This window comes from Electrona antarctica (genome assembly GCF_951216825.1).
Source record: "Electrona antarctica genome assembly, chromosome: 4".
Taxonomy (NCBI): Eukaryota; Metazoa; Chordata; class Actinopteri; order Myctophiformes; family Myctophidae; genus Electrona; species Electrona antarctica.
The window spans coordinates 25392315-25409202 of record NC_136809.1 but is presented as its reverse complement, the minus strand read 5'-3'; positions in this window follow the sequence as shown (position 1 = coordinate 25409202).

The following is a 16888-nucleotide window of genomic DNA, read 5'->3' as shown; positions in this document are numbered from 1 at the left end:
ATATAGACAATGAGCGAACATGCAGTTAATGTGTTCAGGGTGGGCAGGCTGGACAAGAGGGGGATGTAATTCGTACTGAATGAAATTATGGTGGGTATTATGAAAGTCTTAAAAAAGCATACATTTCACATTTTCCCACCATGAAGTCATTCAGTCATTGTTTCAAATTAAATTCAGCTTGTCCCCTTAATTTGACAGATGGAGTTAATCTGTTTGAAATCACCCTGGCTTCACCCTGGATGCATCAGATGGCCAATTTGGAGTTTCATCAGTGAAATTGATCGCTTGTGTTAAGGTGCGATATACAGTACCATCAGTGCCCATGTTCCGCTATGATTATACCCAACGCAGTCCCATTTATTTGCCAACAGAAATTTAACGTTTGTTTGATTTCTGTAAATTTTCTGCTTCACAGAACTAGACTACACAGTACATATTCTTCTATTATTTCCAATAAAGCTTGAGCACTGAAATTACACAGAAATCAAACTAAGTTGCGTACTGTTTTTGAATGCACTATAGTCTTAAGCTCCCAGTTTCACTAATTAGATTGTATCCTCTGCAGCCCGTCAATATCAATATCAATATATCAATATCAATATCAAAGTAGAGAAGTAGACCATTCTTTGTTCTTAAATCAATGTTTGCTGTTAAAAATAATCTGCAACAGCAAGGGGGCTTTATTCAAGACTGTTGTAACATGAAAATAGACATGGCTTGGTTCTTGCCGTGTGTGTGTGTGTGTGTGTGTGTGTGTGTGTGTGTGTGTGTGTGTGTGTGCACGCACACACGCTAAAAAAAACAGCATACAAGGAAGTAATACCACAGAAAAAGTTAATCATTTAGACTTATTTGGCAGTCTTACAGCCTGGGGGAGGAAACTGCTCGTTAGTCTGCTTGTGTTGTGTTGGGTTTGATACTCTGGGGGTAACCGTAAGAACAGACCGTTATGGGGGTGTGTGGGGTCCTGGATGACACTCAAGGACTAACGGCAGCATCGCTAGGTCTACAGCTCCTCCAAACTGGTCAGCCGACATCCAGTGATGCTGGATGCACACCACCCTTCTAAGAGCCTTATGGTCCCTGCCTGTGAAGCTGCTTGTCAGCACTAGGCTCTCGATGGTCCCTCGGTAGAAGGCCCTGATGATTTGTGGACTCGGGCCGAACTTCTTAAGGCGTCTAATTCCATATAGGCGCTGCTGTGCCTTTGCGACCACCCCTGTTGTGTGTTCCTCCCCTTTCAGCTTCTCATGTACTGTATGTTCACCCCCAAGGTCTTAAAGGTTTCCACCTTCTCCACCACAGTGCTGTTGATTGATGGTGACAGGAGGTTGTGGATCCCTCCCCATACTGTGATCAAAGTTGTTAAAGTATTCAGTCAATTGATCAACACCGTATTGCGCCTGATGAGCAGGTTGGTGGTGCCTTGCATGGTCTCCTCTGCCATTTGTGATAGTTTTGGTACTCACCTTTGCATTCTATACAACAAGGTTGTGTGGTCCTCCTTAGCAGAGTAGTACGGAGCCCCTGAATGGCCATGCATTCATTGTACGTACGAGATAATAATTATCTCGTACGTACAAGATAATATCTTGTACGTACGAGATAATATCTTGTACGGACGAGATATTATCTTGTACGTACAAGATAAAATATATTTTGAATGCATGGCCATTCAGGGGCTCCGTAGAGATGTGAGTTGCACTGGCAAAAGTTTTTTATATAATGCCATAATTAGATTCATAATGCCATAATTAGAGTGTCAAATTACATTTGTTCATCACTCACACATGACAGTAGTGGCTCTATGCACTTAAACTGCCACTCCCAATAGCAGCTTTTCAGTGACATATATTCATATTTTTAATTCATAATTTTAATGCCAAAAGAAAAAACCGCGATATACACACTATATCTCATTTTCACGGGGCAAGACTATAGTATTGGACACTCAGTCCTGATGGTGGCGGTAACGTCACCATTATGCCGATTTTGACCAAATAGAGCGAATCTGGTGAGATCACTTCCGGTTTAGCGATCAAAATATCCGGTAGTATCTTTGCTACTGTGCAGCACTATCAGATGTCCGGAATGCTAAGCTATCATCGTATTTTTTATAAATAAGTCAAATTATGCTCTAATCAAGCCCAAAATATCGCATTTTACGCAGCGATGCATGTGTGATCAAGCGCGTGCGTGATCGACCGTGCACGCGCGGATTTCGGCCGGTTTTAGGTAGATTACATCGACCGTTAGCCAAACAAGCTAAAAGTTGCTACATTTTGTTATATTAAGCTCCCGATTATAGGGAATTAAACCAGCCCGTCAATTCCGCCAACGGTAGGTTTGGATTAATTAATCCAATCCGTCAATTCCGTCAACAGTAGTCCAGGGGTTAAGTGCATAGAATACTTGGTGCATAGAATACTTAAAGTGCTGAACTGTGCCTTTAGAGTTCTGTGCCTCTACCTCTTGGAATACCCCTGGAATTTGACACTCTAGTCACTAGAACCAGTTTAGAAGCACTTGCTTGGTCATTGTTCAGGCCGTCTTACAGATGAAAATGGAACTGTTCCTCTCAGAGGAGGTCAGGAGGAGCACTTCACATTGCAGTGAATACACAGTACAGTAAAGTAGGGAACCTTTGCAATGGCCCGTGTGTCAATACACATTAGCATCAGTAAATCACTTGGTGGGATAGTTGTAAAGGACTTGCTACTTTATGTTGATTTTCCAATTCAGTGTAAGAGGTACCCCGCTGAATGTGCTGCCCGTGCATTGTATGTCCTTGGCCCCAGCATATATATTTATGCAGTGAAAATGGGATGAACATTGCTGTGGCGTCTCCTGGGCTATAGCAGCAGTCTATACATTGACGGAGGCAGGCAGGCAGGCAGGAGGCACACACACTCCAGTCCTCAGACCTGTGAATCAGGCTATCGGATAAGCCCATAGATAATACTGTGGAGGAGAGTGTATTAGGAATTGTAATGGGCCTGGAGTGCTATTGGAATGGGTAAACGTGAAGATCCGTTTCGCTGGCTTTGGGCGGTGAATTGCTAAAAAGGGCATGTTTATTTTCTTTTCTTTCACCCAACCGCCCCCCCCAGCCCCCCCCCCCCTCTCTCACTCTCTCTCGGTCTCTACTCTTTCGTACGTGTGGCTCCGTCTACCCTCCTTCCCCAGCTTGCTTGTCTATTGATTTTCCTCCAGCTCCCTCGATCAGTCAGCCTCTAATAAGACAACACATCGCCTTAAAAAGAAACGTATTAGAATGTTAATGGATCACTCCACCAGCCTGTTTTCCTCTGTGTGTGTGTGTGTGTGTGTGTGTGTGTGTGTGTGTGTGTGTGTGTGTGTGTGTGTGTGTGTGTGTGTGTGTGTGTGTGTGTGTGTGTGTGTGTGTGTGTGCCTGTGCGTGTGCGCGTGTGTGTGTGTGCAACCACATGCATGTTTGTGTCATCGCACTACTTTCATTAATCTGGGAAAAGATGACAGTCACCTTAATGGTCTCAGGAAAGGGGATGAGGTGGGTGGAAGAGTGGAGAACGCAGAATCATGGAGGGATGCAGAATAGCGAGAATGATATGAGATGGTGGAGAAGAAACCGTCCCTCGGTGCAGAGTGGATTCATCTGCCATCTTATTGCTCCTGTAGAGACCAATTTATCTTCATTTAGCTCTCTGGCACGGGCCCTGATCCGCAGCCTGCATTCTCAGACAAGCACACACTTAAAATGGCATCCTGGGCCCAGCACGGCTCATATCCAATCAAAGGTGAAAAGGAACAGCACTGATAGTGTATGTTTCACTCCAGGTCCAGGAACAGTATTCAGAGTTCAGCTCAGACGTGTGTTTGTAGTGTACACTGCAAAATCTGGAGTGCAAATTCACTCCCAGATTGTAAAAAAAGACCTGTGACGAGAGTGACAAGAGTTTTAGGGGAAAGAAGGTGTAATGGAAAACTCAAACTAGTACAGTTGTTACAGCCGCACTATGATACTGTACATAAAGCTCCATAAAAGGTGGGAAAGGAGGACGAAACTAAAAAAATCGAAACATACAGAGCTGCTATAACTTGTCGACACCGGGAGACGGGAGTCTGAAATTCTGTTCCGTTTGTGTTCCACTATAGCTGTGCACTTAGCCTCCATCTTGTCCATTTTGCCATTGAGCTGGCTCACTGGCAATGTCTGGGATTTGATTACAGTTGTTTGGAGGGAGTCCAGTTTTGTTTCCAACAACGTTATGGCCATACTAAATTCGAGGGAAAGTGTGTTCCTCTAGGACTTTAGTCAAAGCATACTTTTTTGCTCGACTTCAATGCAAAACCAAAATGAATATGAAAGAAAGCAATATGTATGCTTTTTCTTTATTTCTTCATCTGTGTGTGTACGTGTGCGTGCGTGCGTGCGTGTGTGCGTGCGTGCGTGCGTGCGGTGTGGTGTGGTGTGGTGTGGTGTGGTGTTGTGTTGTGTGTGTGTTGGATGGCATTCCCATAACATCTTTATTTCAAGTTTTTCAATTTCAATGTGGGCTTCTAAATGGGTGATGTAGTTAATGTCCACCTCATTGTCTCCACCAGGCCGAAGGCATCGGGAGAGAGTATTTTTTCACTCCGTCCGTGTGTGTGTGTGTTTGAGTGTGTCCGTCCGTCCGTCTGTTACCAGCATCTCCGGCACCGTTAATCCGGTTGATGCCAAATTAACACACACTCCCTAGATGCCAAGATGAACCTCTGCCCCAAATTTTCCAGAACGGCCTGTTATAGCGCCACCAGGAGGCCAACTTTTGAAAAACATTTTTTTTATATTACTCCTCCAGATTCTGTCCAAAAGTCCCGCAAATCGTTTCACACTATTTAGGATGGATATTTCATATTCCATCCTAATTGGCTAACATTGGTTTGCAGGACTGGCCTGTTTTGAACAAAAAAAAGCCTCAAATCAAGAACGCAGTGTGCAATTTACGTGAAATCTCTCACAGACTTTCCTACTAGGCTGAGGAGTATATCCCACCCTTTTCACATTGACCTGTTATAGCGCCACCAACAGGTGGAATTTTGCAAAACACATTTTTGGAACAAAATGCCTCAAATTGCCATCCAAGGCATAAGAAGAAATGGCACATTGGCCTATTATAGCACCACCAGGCCACAACCTGACCTGCCCTGGTGGAGACCTGTCCTATTATAGCGCCACCAGGAGGCCACAATCTGACCTGCCCTGGTGGAGACCTATCCCCCGAGGGGCACTTTATCTAGTTGTCTCCACCAGGCCGAAGGCATGGGGAGAGAGTATGTTTTGCACACTGTCCGTGTGTCCGTCCTTCCGTCCGTCCTTCCGTCCTTCCGTCCTTCCGTCCGTCTGTGAACAGCTAATCTCCGGCACCGTTAACCCGGTCGATGCCAAACTTTGCACACACACTCCCTGGATGCCAACGATGAACCTCTGCCCCACATTTTCCAGAACGGCCTGTTATAGCGCCACCATGAGGCAGCTTTTCACATTTTCTACCTAAAACTACACCGATCTGCGTGAAACGTTGCATGCACACTCCCTAGAGGCCAAGGACAAACCTTTTACCTGCCTTTTCCGCATCTGCCTTTTATAGCGCCACCAGGAGGCCGACTTTTGTAAAACACATTTTTTGATATTACTCCTCCAGATTCTGTCCAAAAATCTCACAAATCGTTACACAGTATCTCTATGGTCATGTGCTCAAGTCGGATCTGTCTGATATTTCATATTCCATCCTAATTGCCTATAATTGGCTTTCACAGTTTGCAAGATTGCCCCGTTTTGAACAATAGCCTCAAATCATGAACGCAGCATGCAATTTACGTGAAATCTTTCACACATTTTCTTACTAGGCTGAGGAATATATCCCACCCTTTTCACATTGGCCTGTTATAGCGCCACCAACAGGTTGATTTTTGCAAAACACATTTTTGGAACAAAATGCCTCAAATCGGTACACATGATCTCTGTAGTCATGTGATCAAGACGAGTCTGTTGGATTTCTCAGATTGTACACTGATTGGCTAAGATTGTCTTCCAAAGTTTTCAGGAGTGGCCCGTTTTGTACAAAATGCTGCACATGTCCTGCTCATCCAGAATTCTATCCTCAGAGATGCTATGAGTGATCTGGCTCTGCATTTCCTCAACAAAATGAAGGAAAAAAAAATTCTCCTAAACATTTTGCCAAACATCACACACACTCCTATCCTCCTGGTGGAGACCTGTGCCCGGAAGGGCACTTTTTCTAGTTGATTTCTGTTTTGCCTGCCGGCCTCTCAACATGGCCACACTAAAGTAGGAAGTTGTCCTCTTATTTCTGACATTATTCTTATTAGTCTTATTAATCTGATTCTCAAAGAGCTGACGATCTCTAGCTCAGGCTGATGACTCGTTCATCTACAGTCATATATTTCGCATTAGGAACACCATTTCTCATACCCAGCTTTTATTTGCCCTGGGTGAGTGTATGACAAAAAGGCCAATAAAAGGGTGATAAGCTTAGCTTGCACTGAATGGTCACCTCTAGCTCAAATTAAAGGTAGCAGATTTTTGTTAATATGTTAAAGCTCTATCAGAGTAATCATTGCTATAGTTTGTTGTGTTTATGAACAGGGGTCTTGTACACACAAAATACTTTCTCAGCCTCAGGTGGGCTGCCAATTTCATCCAATCGGGAGAGAGTGCCCATTTATCAACTTAAATTGTCCTGTTCCAATTGTGTCTGCTCATTACTTCTTGTCATCACTTCCAATTTGACTTGTTTATTCCATATCCTGTATGAGTTCTTTCTCCTCAATCTCATGATTGGATAAAATTGGTATCCCGGCCTCAAAATGTATCTTGTCTTTACTAGAGAGCTGGAGAGACCCCTGTTACTGAACAAACACTGTATAGTAATTATAGCTATTCAACTTATTTTTACACATTTTTTTAAAATAACTTACTGCACTTGAAATGCCGGATTTATACAGATTTAATATGATATGACTACAGTATATGATTTAATCTACAAGCTCACCATGCAAAACATTGGAGCATAGACCACCCTTAAAGTGTTTCGGCACCTTAAACTTTCACTGTGAATGAGCTCACTGCTGAAAGAACTCACCACATCAGACATAGCCCACCAAGCAGCAGATAATGTGGTAAAATTCACGACTGAGGAGAAATTGTCGTTTATCTGGGCACAAAGGAACCAAATCAGAGCAGGGAAGAAAAAAAACACTGACAGCTAGCAATCCGTCATTCCCCACGATAGTCTATCGCTGACAGTAATCTATTTATTCAATCAAAGTGTTGCTCACATACTAAATTATAGTCTTGTTGTCTTTGTTAATAAATGAGGCTATTGGTATGTGATAAGCAACTATTGCACAGCATTTGTTGCCCTCAGTATCCAACTGAGGGCTGCCGAATCGGATGCAGCTGTGCCTGAGCAATGGCGCAATGATGAATGCCCTGCTGGCAATCTCTATTTATACGTACACACTAAATTCACAAAATCTCTGGTTGCTCGGGCTGCAAGAATCAAGTGTTGCCATTACATGACATCATAAGACCCTTAGATCTCCATATGGTGCCTTGTGACACGTCACGCCACCATATGTGGCCATCTCCATATATGAAGATCACGACACTGACCTCATCTAACACTGGCTGACCATACATGGAGAAGACTGGATCATCACCTAGATCTGCGTATGGAGCCGGCCAGCAACTCCACATCTGACCTCAAACCTCAAACCCTTAGATCTCATATGGAGCTGACCTGATATTCCATATGTTGATCCATCCCCACCCATCCTTCCTGTTCTGACATTCCATATGTTGATCTGACCTCATCAAACCCTGTACACTCAAGACACGCTCCATATATGGCCAGTACAGAATTAATTCCATATGTTGATCTGACCTCATCAAACCCTGTACACTCAAGACACGCTCCATATATGGCCAGTACAGAATTAATTCCATATGTTGATCTGACCTCATCAAACCCTGTACACTCAAGACACGCTCCATATATGGCCAGTACAGAATTAATTCCATATGTTGATCCGACCCCCCAGGCCAAAGCGCCAGCGCTCACCCAGCCGTCTGCTGTCACCCGGGCGGATGCATGCACCCGACCCGACCTCGCCCTTAGGGCGTAACTAAGTGACTAGTACCTTATTATTACTAAGTGATGTTTATTGAAATGCAATGTTTCATGCAACTTTCACTCTAGAGTAAGCTTCAATGTCGAATGTCTGAAAATTACTTTAACATTTACAATGTGTTCTTTATCCAGAGCTACTGTATGTAGTGCTTATAGTTATAGTTCATTAATCAAGAGTTGAGATCTACAGTAAGTCCATAATAATACGGTCAGGGCAGATTTTCAGGGAGGGGTCAGAATAAGTTAACTCTTCTTCGGAACTACCCCCGGCGCGCCCACCAATGTCCCCTCACTTTTTCCCTCATGCCGGCATGCTCGTCAGTGTCGTCACATAGCCCATTTCAACGAGTCACCCCTGCTTTTGACTTGTCTTCTATGTGATTTCAAGGCTGCTACAGATGCATCTTTTTGATTGTCGTTTTTCACAGTGTCCAGTCCACAGATGCCCTCTCCATTCAGTAGGGGATACATTAACATTGATTTTAGATATTACCTCAGCACGGTGGCCTTAGTGGCCAAATAACCTCCACAAAAGTTGTAGGAAAGGTTGCAAGGAGTGGCCCGAGTAACAAATAAAGATCTAATGTGTAGCGAGAGGGAGAGTAGCTGAGACGCAGGGAGAGAGGATGAGAGAGAGGGATGAGCTTAGGGCGGATTTCTTAGAGGTCCTACTCACTAAAAAAGTGGTAAGTGTCACAATGCCCAAACACCTTTTGGTTGCCATTCATTGATTACTGTGTGTGTGTGTGTGTGTGTGTGTGTGTGTGTGTGTGTGTGTGTGTGTGTGTGTGTGTGTGTGTGTGTGTGTGTGTGTGTGTGTGTGTGTGTGTGTGTGTGTGTGTGTGCATCCTTGCACCATATGTATGCCCCAGGATCACCCGCTGCATGGCGCTGGCTTTTCCACATGGAGCTCAGCTCACTGATTCTCTTTAATTGTCTCTAGGGAGCGAGCAAGACAGAGAGAGAGAAGGGGAGAAAATATAGTATTCAGAAATCAGAAGGACCCCTGCTGTGTAGACCAGTGTGTGTGTGTGTGTGTGTGTGTGTGTGTGTGTGTGTGTGTGTGTGTGTGTGTGTGTGTGTGTGTGTGTGTGTGTGTGTGTGTGTGTGTGTGTGTGTGTGTGTGTGTGTGTGTGTGTGTGTGTGTGTGCCGGATACAGAGTGTATCGCACATAACATCAATTCTGTCCCGCTTTCTCTTTCATTCCCCAAATCTCTCCCTTACCACTCTTCCCTGCTCTCTCCCCACATCACTCTTCCCATCTCTTTCACTCTCTCTCCGACTCTCTCTCCTTCTATCCATCTCACCATCTTTCTTTGCTTCCATCTAATTCTCTCTCTCTCTCTCTCTTTTCTTGATCTCCCTCCACCTCCTCTGAAATCCTCCACCCCTCCTCTCAATCCCTTCCTCCCCCTCCCCTCTCGCTCTCTCTTCATCTCTCTCTCTCCTGTATTAGTTTCGAGAGCCGTCTTTTCCTGCCTGCCCCGCCAGCGCTCCGTGAGGTACAGGGGAGGAGAGAAAGAGAGACAGAGACAGAGAGAGAGAGGAAAGCGAGCGAGTGAGCGCAGGAGAAGAGAGAAGATCGCTATCTTGCGAACAGCTCTCTCTCCCTCCCTGTGCGTGTCTTTCTCTGTTTTTTGTGCATCTGGTCTCTCCTCTGCGGGGGAAAGCTGGACTGGACGGTGGCATTTCGTGGCGGTGGAGGGAGGAGAGGTGGAGGAGGAGGAGGAGGAGGAGGAGGAGGAGGAGGGAAGGGCAGACAGATGGAGGACGGCATCCAACACCTGGACCACTGCAGGGTGGACATGGAGGAGACGAGTGCCAACCCTGGAGGACTGACTACTGCTGCTGGTGAGTCTGACGCTGTCAGTCCCCCTGTCTCTGTCAGTCCCCCAGTCCCCCTGTCTCTGTGTGTGTCTCTGTGTGTGTGTGTGTGTGTGTGTGTGTGTGTGTGTGTGTGTGTGTGTGTGTGTGTGTGTGTGTGAGAGAGTGCGTGCGTGCGTGTGTGTGTGTGTGTGTGTGTGTGTGTGTGTGTGCGTCCGTGCGTGCGTGCGTGCGTGCGTGCGTGCGTGCGTGCGTGCGTGCGTGCGTGCGTGTGTTATGTCTGCCTGCTGGTTTCCATCTACCTACCAGCCTGCATGTTTCTTTGAAGGATCTCTGTCTGACATACACATGTCTCCCATTTCTCTTTATCAATGTTCAAGCTGTCTGTCTGTCTGTCTGTCTGTCTGTCTGTCTGTCTGTCTGTCTGTCTGTCATTATGTGGATTACCGGTATGTTTGTTTGCTTTCTTCCTGTCTGTCTGCCCTCTTTTTCTGCCTGCCTGTCTGTCTGTATAGACTGTCTCTATCCCCAATCTCTCTCTCTCTCTCTCTCTCTCTCTCTCTCTCTCTCTCTCTATCTCTCTCTATCTCTCTCTACTGTAACTATCTGTCCACCCGCTAGCCTGTCTGCCTCTCTAACAGAAATTATGTTATTGTGTCTTTGTGACACTCATTTGTCTGTCTCTATGTCTAACATACAGTAGGCCTAATGGTTTGTCCATCTCTCTCTAGCTGTCTGTCTCTATGTCTAACATACAGTAGGCCTAATGGTTTGACCATCTCTCTCTAGCTGTCTGTCTCTATGTCTAACATACAGTAGGCCTAATGGTTTGACCATCTCTCTCTAGCTGTCTGTCTCTATGTCTAACATAGGACTAATGGTTTGACCATCTCTCTCTAGCTGTCTGTCTCTATGTCTAACATACAGTAGGCCTAATGGTTTGACCATCTCTCTCTAGCTGTCTGTCTCTATGTCTAACATAGGCCTAATGGTTTGACCATCTCTCTCTAGCTGTCTGTCTCTATGTCTAACATATAGGACTAATGGTTTGACCATCTCTCTCTAGCTGTCTGTCTCTATGTCTAACATACAGTAGGCCTAATGGTTTGTCCATCTCTCTCTAGCTGTCTGTCTCTATGTCTAACATACAGTAGGCCTAATGGTTTGACCATCTCTCTCTAGCTGTCTGTCTCTATGTCTAACATAGGACTAATGGTTTGACCATCTCTCTCTAGCTGTCTGTCTGTAGTACATCTAAAAGTCCCTCTCTTTGGGTGCTGAATATACTGCCTCAACTGCTCACTGCTCAACACTTTTTCATGTCTAGGACCTCCAAAATGATATGTATTTGGCTGCGGATCCTCATCTCAAAATATTTTGTTCCAGAGACCCCCAGCAGCAAATATTTGAAATATCTGGCGGGCTTTCTTGTGTTCTGGCGTTCTACTAATTAACCAATCTCGTGCACTAGTTTCTTTTCATTGTTTGTGCAGATGAGAAATGGTTTGACGTAATGATACTAGCTGTACCTGATACATGAGCCTTCAATACCTTTGTTTCTATGCATTTGACAGCAACAGGCTGTGTGTGTGTGTGTGTGTGTGTGCGTGCGTGCGTGCGTGCGTGCGTGCGTGCGTGCGTGCGTGCGTGCGTGCGTGCGTGCGTGCGTGCGTGCGTGCGTGCGTGCGTGCGTGCGTGCGTGCGTGGCAAATGGCAATATGCACGTTTGTTGTGCGTGCATGTCGGTACGCACGGATGAATGAGCAGCTGAGTGAACGAATTAAGTCAATTTATTTTCTTATTATATTATTATCTGACTATATCCCTCATGGGATCATCGCAGAGTAATTACAAAAGCTTAATTATACATCCCAGTGTAAGCAAAACCTTAATTATACATCGCATTATAGGTCCGTTGTTTCCCAGCACTGTCAGAAGTTGACTTGATGTACAAGAATGACAAAAGTAAAGTAATGCATATCATGTTGGTTGGTGCAGCAGTTTCCAATGTTCTGACAAAGTTATTGTTATCTCAGCATGTATGATGATGTCACACCCACTGTCTCTCTCCGGACCACACCCACTGTATGTCTAGGCCACACCCACTGTATGTCTAGGCCGCACCCACTGTATGTCTAGGTCACACCCACTGTATGTCTAGGCCACACACACTGTATCTTTAGGTTATGCCACGCCCATTGTCCCTCCAGGTCATGCCTGCTCTGCCTGCCTGCTCTGCATACCTAGAGATACAGTGGGTATGACCTAGACTGTAGGTCATACCCACTGTATCTCTAGGTCACACCCAATGTGTATGTCTAGGTTATGCCTGCTCTGCATCTAGGTCATGCCCACTGTCCCTCAAGGTCCTATGGGATTTAGTCTCTCATTCGATATACTATACAAATGCAGGTTGCATGCAAAGAAAAGCACAGACTTGTGTTGCATGTTGTCCCTTCACGCTTGTCCTATTTCGTCTGTCTCTCCTTCACTGTCTTATCTGGAGGGAATGGAAACGTCTCAGATTTTTAGTTTTTTCTAAAAGAATATTATTATTATATTGCTGCCCTCCACACTTGCCTATCTACAGTAGCATCAGGGTCTTGAGCTCTACAATGTTGTATTATGTTTATATAAGCTGTTGTGCCGCCTGGAAACCAGACAAATCTTCCAGTGCAAAGAAATAAAAAATCTCTCTGCAGATTAGTCTGGTCCCGCTCAGTTGTGATTGGATTTCACTGCCCCCGAAGTTGTGGGGCCTGTATGCGAAATGGGGCGGGTTTATTAACAGAGGCATTTGTTTAATCCGCCTCTTGGAAATAGAGGTTCCACACAGACATTCCAGACTAATATCTACGCAGTGATAGTAGTCTGGCCATGCCAGGCTAGTGCCGCAGTGCATCTACGTGCCTGACACAGTGCCCTGCCATGCAGCCTCATCCTTCTCTCTCTGACTTTGTCTATGACCTGTGATTGCTAATGAACAGGAAGGGCCCAGTGTCACCCTGTAGGACGCCCGCCAGGATCTCAAAGTATTTAGTGTCAACAGTCTGGCTGTTGCTTGTGTCTATCATATGAACCATCTTCTCAGGAACTCCGTAAGCCCGGAGAATGTTCATGAGTTTCCCCTGGGCAGGTGGATGGTGTCAAAAGCCATTTGGAAGTCAATAAAAGCGATCACCGCTGACAGGTTCCACTCGCTTCCAGTATCCAGCTCCTCAGCGCCAGTATCTGCCCACCTGTTGTTTGCTCCGGGTGGAATCCGTTCTGTGAGTTTCTCAGTAGAGGGTCTAGATCAGGGGTGCCCACACATTTTTGACTTGAGAGCTACTTTCAAAATGACCAGCTCAACAAGATCTACCCAACAAAAAAAAAATATTATTCCATTGCTGAAAATAGTTTAAACTGTACCTGAGGGGGGTGTTACATATAAGACAAACACACATGAAATGGGAAATGGAATTGGTAGGTTTTGTAATACTTTGTAATAGTGACGCTTGTGCGCAACACTCTTGAAAAAGTATTGCTTTGTGGGTTTGAGCTGACTTGCCCTTTTGATGTCAAACAGGTCACCTTAATTAAAGTGGCAGATACCTTTTTGAATATATTAAAATTATATATATATTTTTTAGGGTCATGTGGTCTACCTGCACTGGCTTTGTGATCTAGTTGGCCACCCCTGGTCTAGATGTACTGTAGTTGTCCGTCTTGGTGAGGTCGCCTGACAATGATCGCGTTTAAGGAACACGTTATTCCAACCAGTTCCTTTCCCCTCCATCAAGCCCCTCCATCAGGCTGGGGAGGCAGTATAGAGACCAGGATTACTGCATGTTTTTTGGTGAGGATACCTACCCTATATAGGGGACATGGGGAGAACATGCAAACTCCCCACACAGAAAGTCCCTTTCGCCAACCCCAGGAGAGAACTGGCACCCAGTGCCCAAAGCGTCCCCGGCGAGAATCAAACCTGACACCTTGTAACTTTTCTTTTTCTCATTACGATCCAGCGTTATCTAATTGTCAATTGTCAACTGTTAGCACAGTCTTGTGGAACATGGCACAACATTGGTTGTTGCATGGTTGAGAAATAAAACACTTGATTCTTGAGAAAGTGTTTTATTTGTCAAACATTTAAAAAAACAACAATTGGAACAATATAACAGTATAGGAATGGATGGATGAATAGAGAGACAGACAGCCTAATGTATACTGTCTGTCTCTAGGTTGATTGTAGGTTAGTAGACTAAAAGATAGTTGCATGTGTGTGTGTCACAAATTATTTTAGGCTGATGACACTGTTGTGCTTTAGTCTCTTCCTGTGTGTTTCCACAGAGATTCCTTGTAGGCCTACTAATGCAAGGTTGATTGTAGGTTAGTAGACTAAAAGATAGTTGCATGTGTGTGTCACAAATTATTTTAGGCTGATGACACTGTTGTGCTTTAGTCTCTTCCTGTGTGTTTCCACAGAGATTCCTTGTAGGCCTACTAATGCAAGGTTGATTGTAGGTTAGTAGACTAAAAGATAGTTGCATGTAGTTTGATATAGTATAGTAGTAGCACATTGGTGCTGCAGCCTTCAGTTTTGTGCAGCCACATAAAATGTATAAATAGATTGGTTTCCTCGATGGCAAGTACGGTGTCAAAAAGAACTTCAACATAGGTTTAGCTCCTGGTTTCACCAAATCATCTCAGTGTTTGTGTAAGCATGTGCTTCTCTGTCTATGTGTGTGTATTTGTATTATTTCTGTCATTGTATTGTGTGGGACGGTGCATATGTGCTTGTATATCTATCACTATATCTCATGATGCGTTTGTGTGTGCATGCACGCTTGTGTGTGTATCACTGGCTGAGATTGTATGTGAAATAAATCTATATCTCTCTGTGCATGTGTATCTGTGACTGTGCTGTGAGTTTGCATCTGTGTCACTGACATCTGGGTGTGGATGTGGATTTGCATGTGTCTGAGTCTGTCTGAGCTGTGCATGTGTGTATCACACATACACTTCTCTCTGCGTGCTCCTGTGTGCGTTTGACAGTACTTGGGAGATCTCATGTGGCCCAAACCTGTTGTCAGTAATGAGCTCTGACAGAGGCACACGAGATGTCCCAGTGCCCATCACAACAGCAGCATGCTAATGAGATTAGCCCCATCTGTGATGCCACCAATGCCCCCATACTCTTGGGTTAATACGTTCACTCCACCGAAAGGACGCGTTATGCAGCATCGGGGGTAATCGTGTGAATTGGCATGCAAGCTTACAGTAGTCGCCCGCCCCCCATGGGAAGAGCTGCTGAATGGAGTTGGACCAAGAAAAGGAATGAAGGCTTATTTCATGTGAAGCTTTGCCAGCGCTGGTGCTCATACACCCACTCCTGCGTATACCCATACTCACGAGTGCATCCACAAACATCCATTCAGGTATACACACACCCATGAATATCACAGGCAGCTGCAAGCCTTATGCATGCACACACTCACATAGTCCAGGTGCATGTGAACATATATAAATATGCACATACAAGCCCTACCTCTGTGTGTGTCTTGGTACTGGTATTGGTATTTGACAAGGTGTGGGAGTGTAGCGGTGGAGACAAACGGCTCACTCTGTCTTCATTCTGTTTTTCTCAAGCATTTTGAAAGAGAGAAAATACATAATTACCACTTTTTGCACAGCACCATAGACTAGCTCGACAACCCCACATTATTCACCAGGTGGATGTGTTTATCTCTCTCTTATTATGGCTGATGAACTAAAGCTCTCATTTCAGATAAAGTTGGGGGAAACAAAACCTTTTAGTCGGTCAGAGGTGATATTGTGATTATTAATTTTATCATCCATATCAAAATGTGTTCCATGCATATCACACCATTTATATGACTTCAAGAAACAGTCATGAATATGAACTCCCACGCGCCCATCTCGCAAAACTGTGAGACATTAAAATGTACGTGATCACAATGTTTTTTCAGTGATTGCCATAGCATATCTGACAGCACCTTAATGTGGTGTATCTTAATAGAATATTTCTCTCAAGACAGATTCAGAAATATCATTAAAAATAATTTGCCTTTGGGTTCTAAATGCAAATGTTTTAAATGCAAATACACCACCAAAATATGTTGGGTGGGGTTGTGCCTTAATATAATGGTTCCATCCTGCACAGCTGTCATCAGCAACAATGCTCAGGCTGCCGTGACTTAGTGCTTAGACTAGAGGAATCATGATTGAGATTGTAAAACTGCCGTGATGCTACTTGGCACTGCCTAATTTCACATTTTATACAGTCCACTCATATATTGTATATACATTTTCTTGTCTTGGCTAGCTCAGTGGCTTTGTGGTTAGAGTGTCTGCCCTGAGATTGGGAGGTCAGGGTTCAATGACTTCAATCCCTGGCAGAGTCATACAAAAGGATATAAAAATGCTACCCAATGCCTCCTTGTTTGGCATCTGGCATCAAGGGTTGGATTTGCAATAAGTCCCTGCATAAGTCACACACTAGTGTCACAATAGGGCCACATGGAAGACTACTTACTTAAGTTGTTGTCTTCATTGTAACAGATGGTGTACATTTTAGAGCTAGATGGCAAAAGTGATGCAAGGGAGCAGATATTGTAATTTTTTTTAACTCAGTCTCTGAGAGTGTATTAAATGGAACCAAATGCAGTGGACCTGTGGTCCATTTGGTTCCATTAAGGCCGATTCATACTCCTATTTTACTAGTGCCGAAATGATTTCGGCTCGTCACAAATTTTCAGTAGCACCAAAGAGCCGACTTTAGGACGGTACCCGCCCCGCCAAACCTCAAATGACGTCACATTGTAGGCTCTACAGAGCCGAACCGACTTTTATTCGGCTCTAAAATAGGAGTATGAATCGCGCC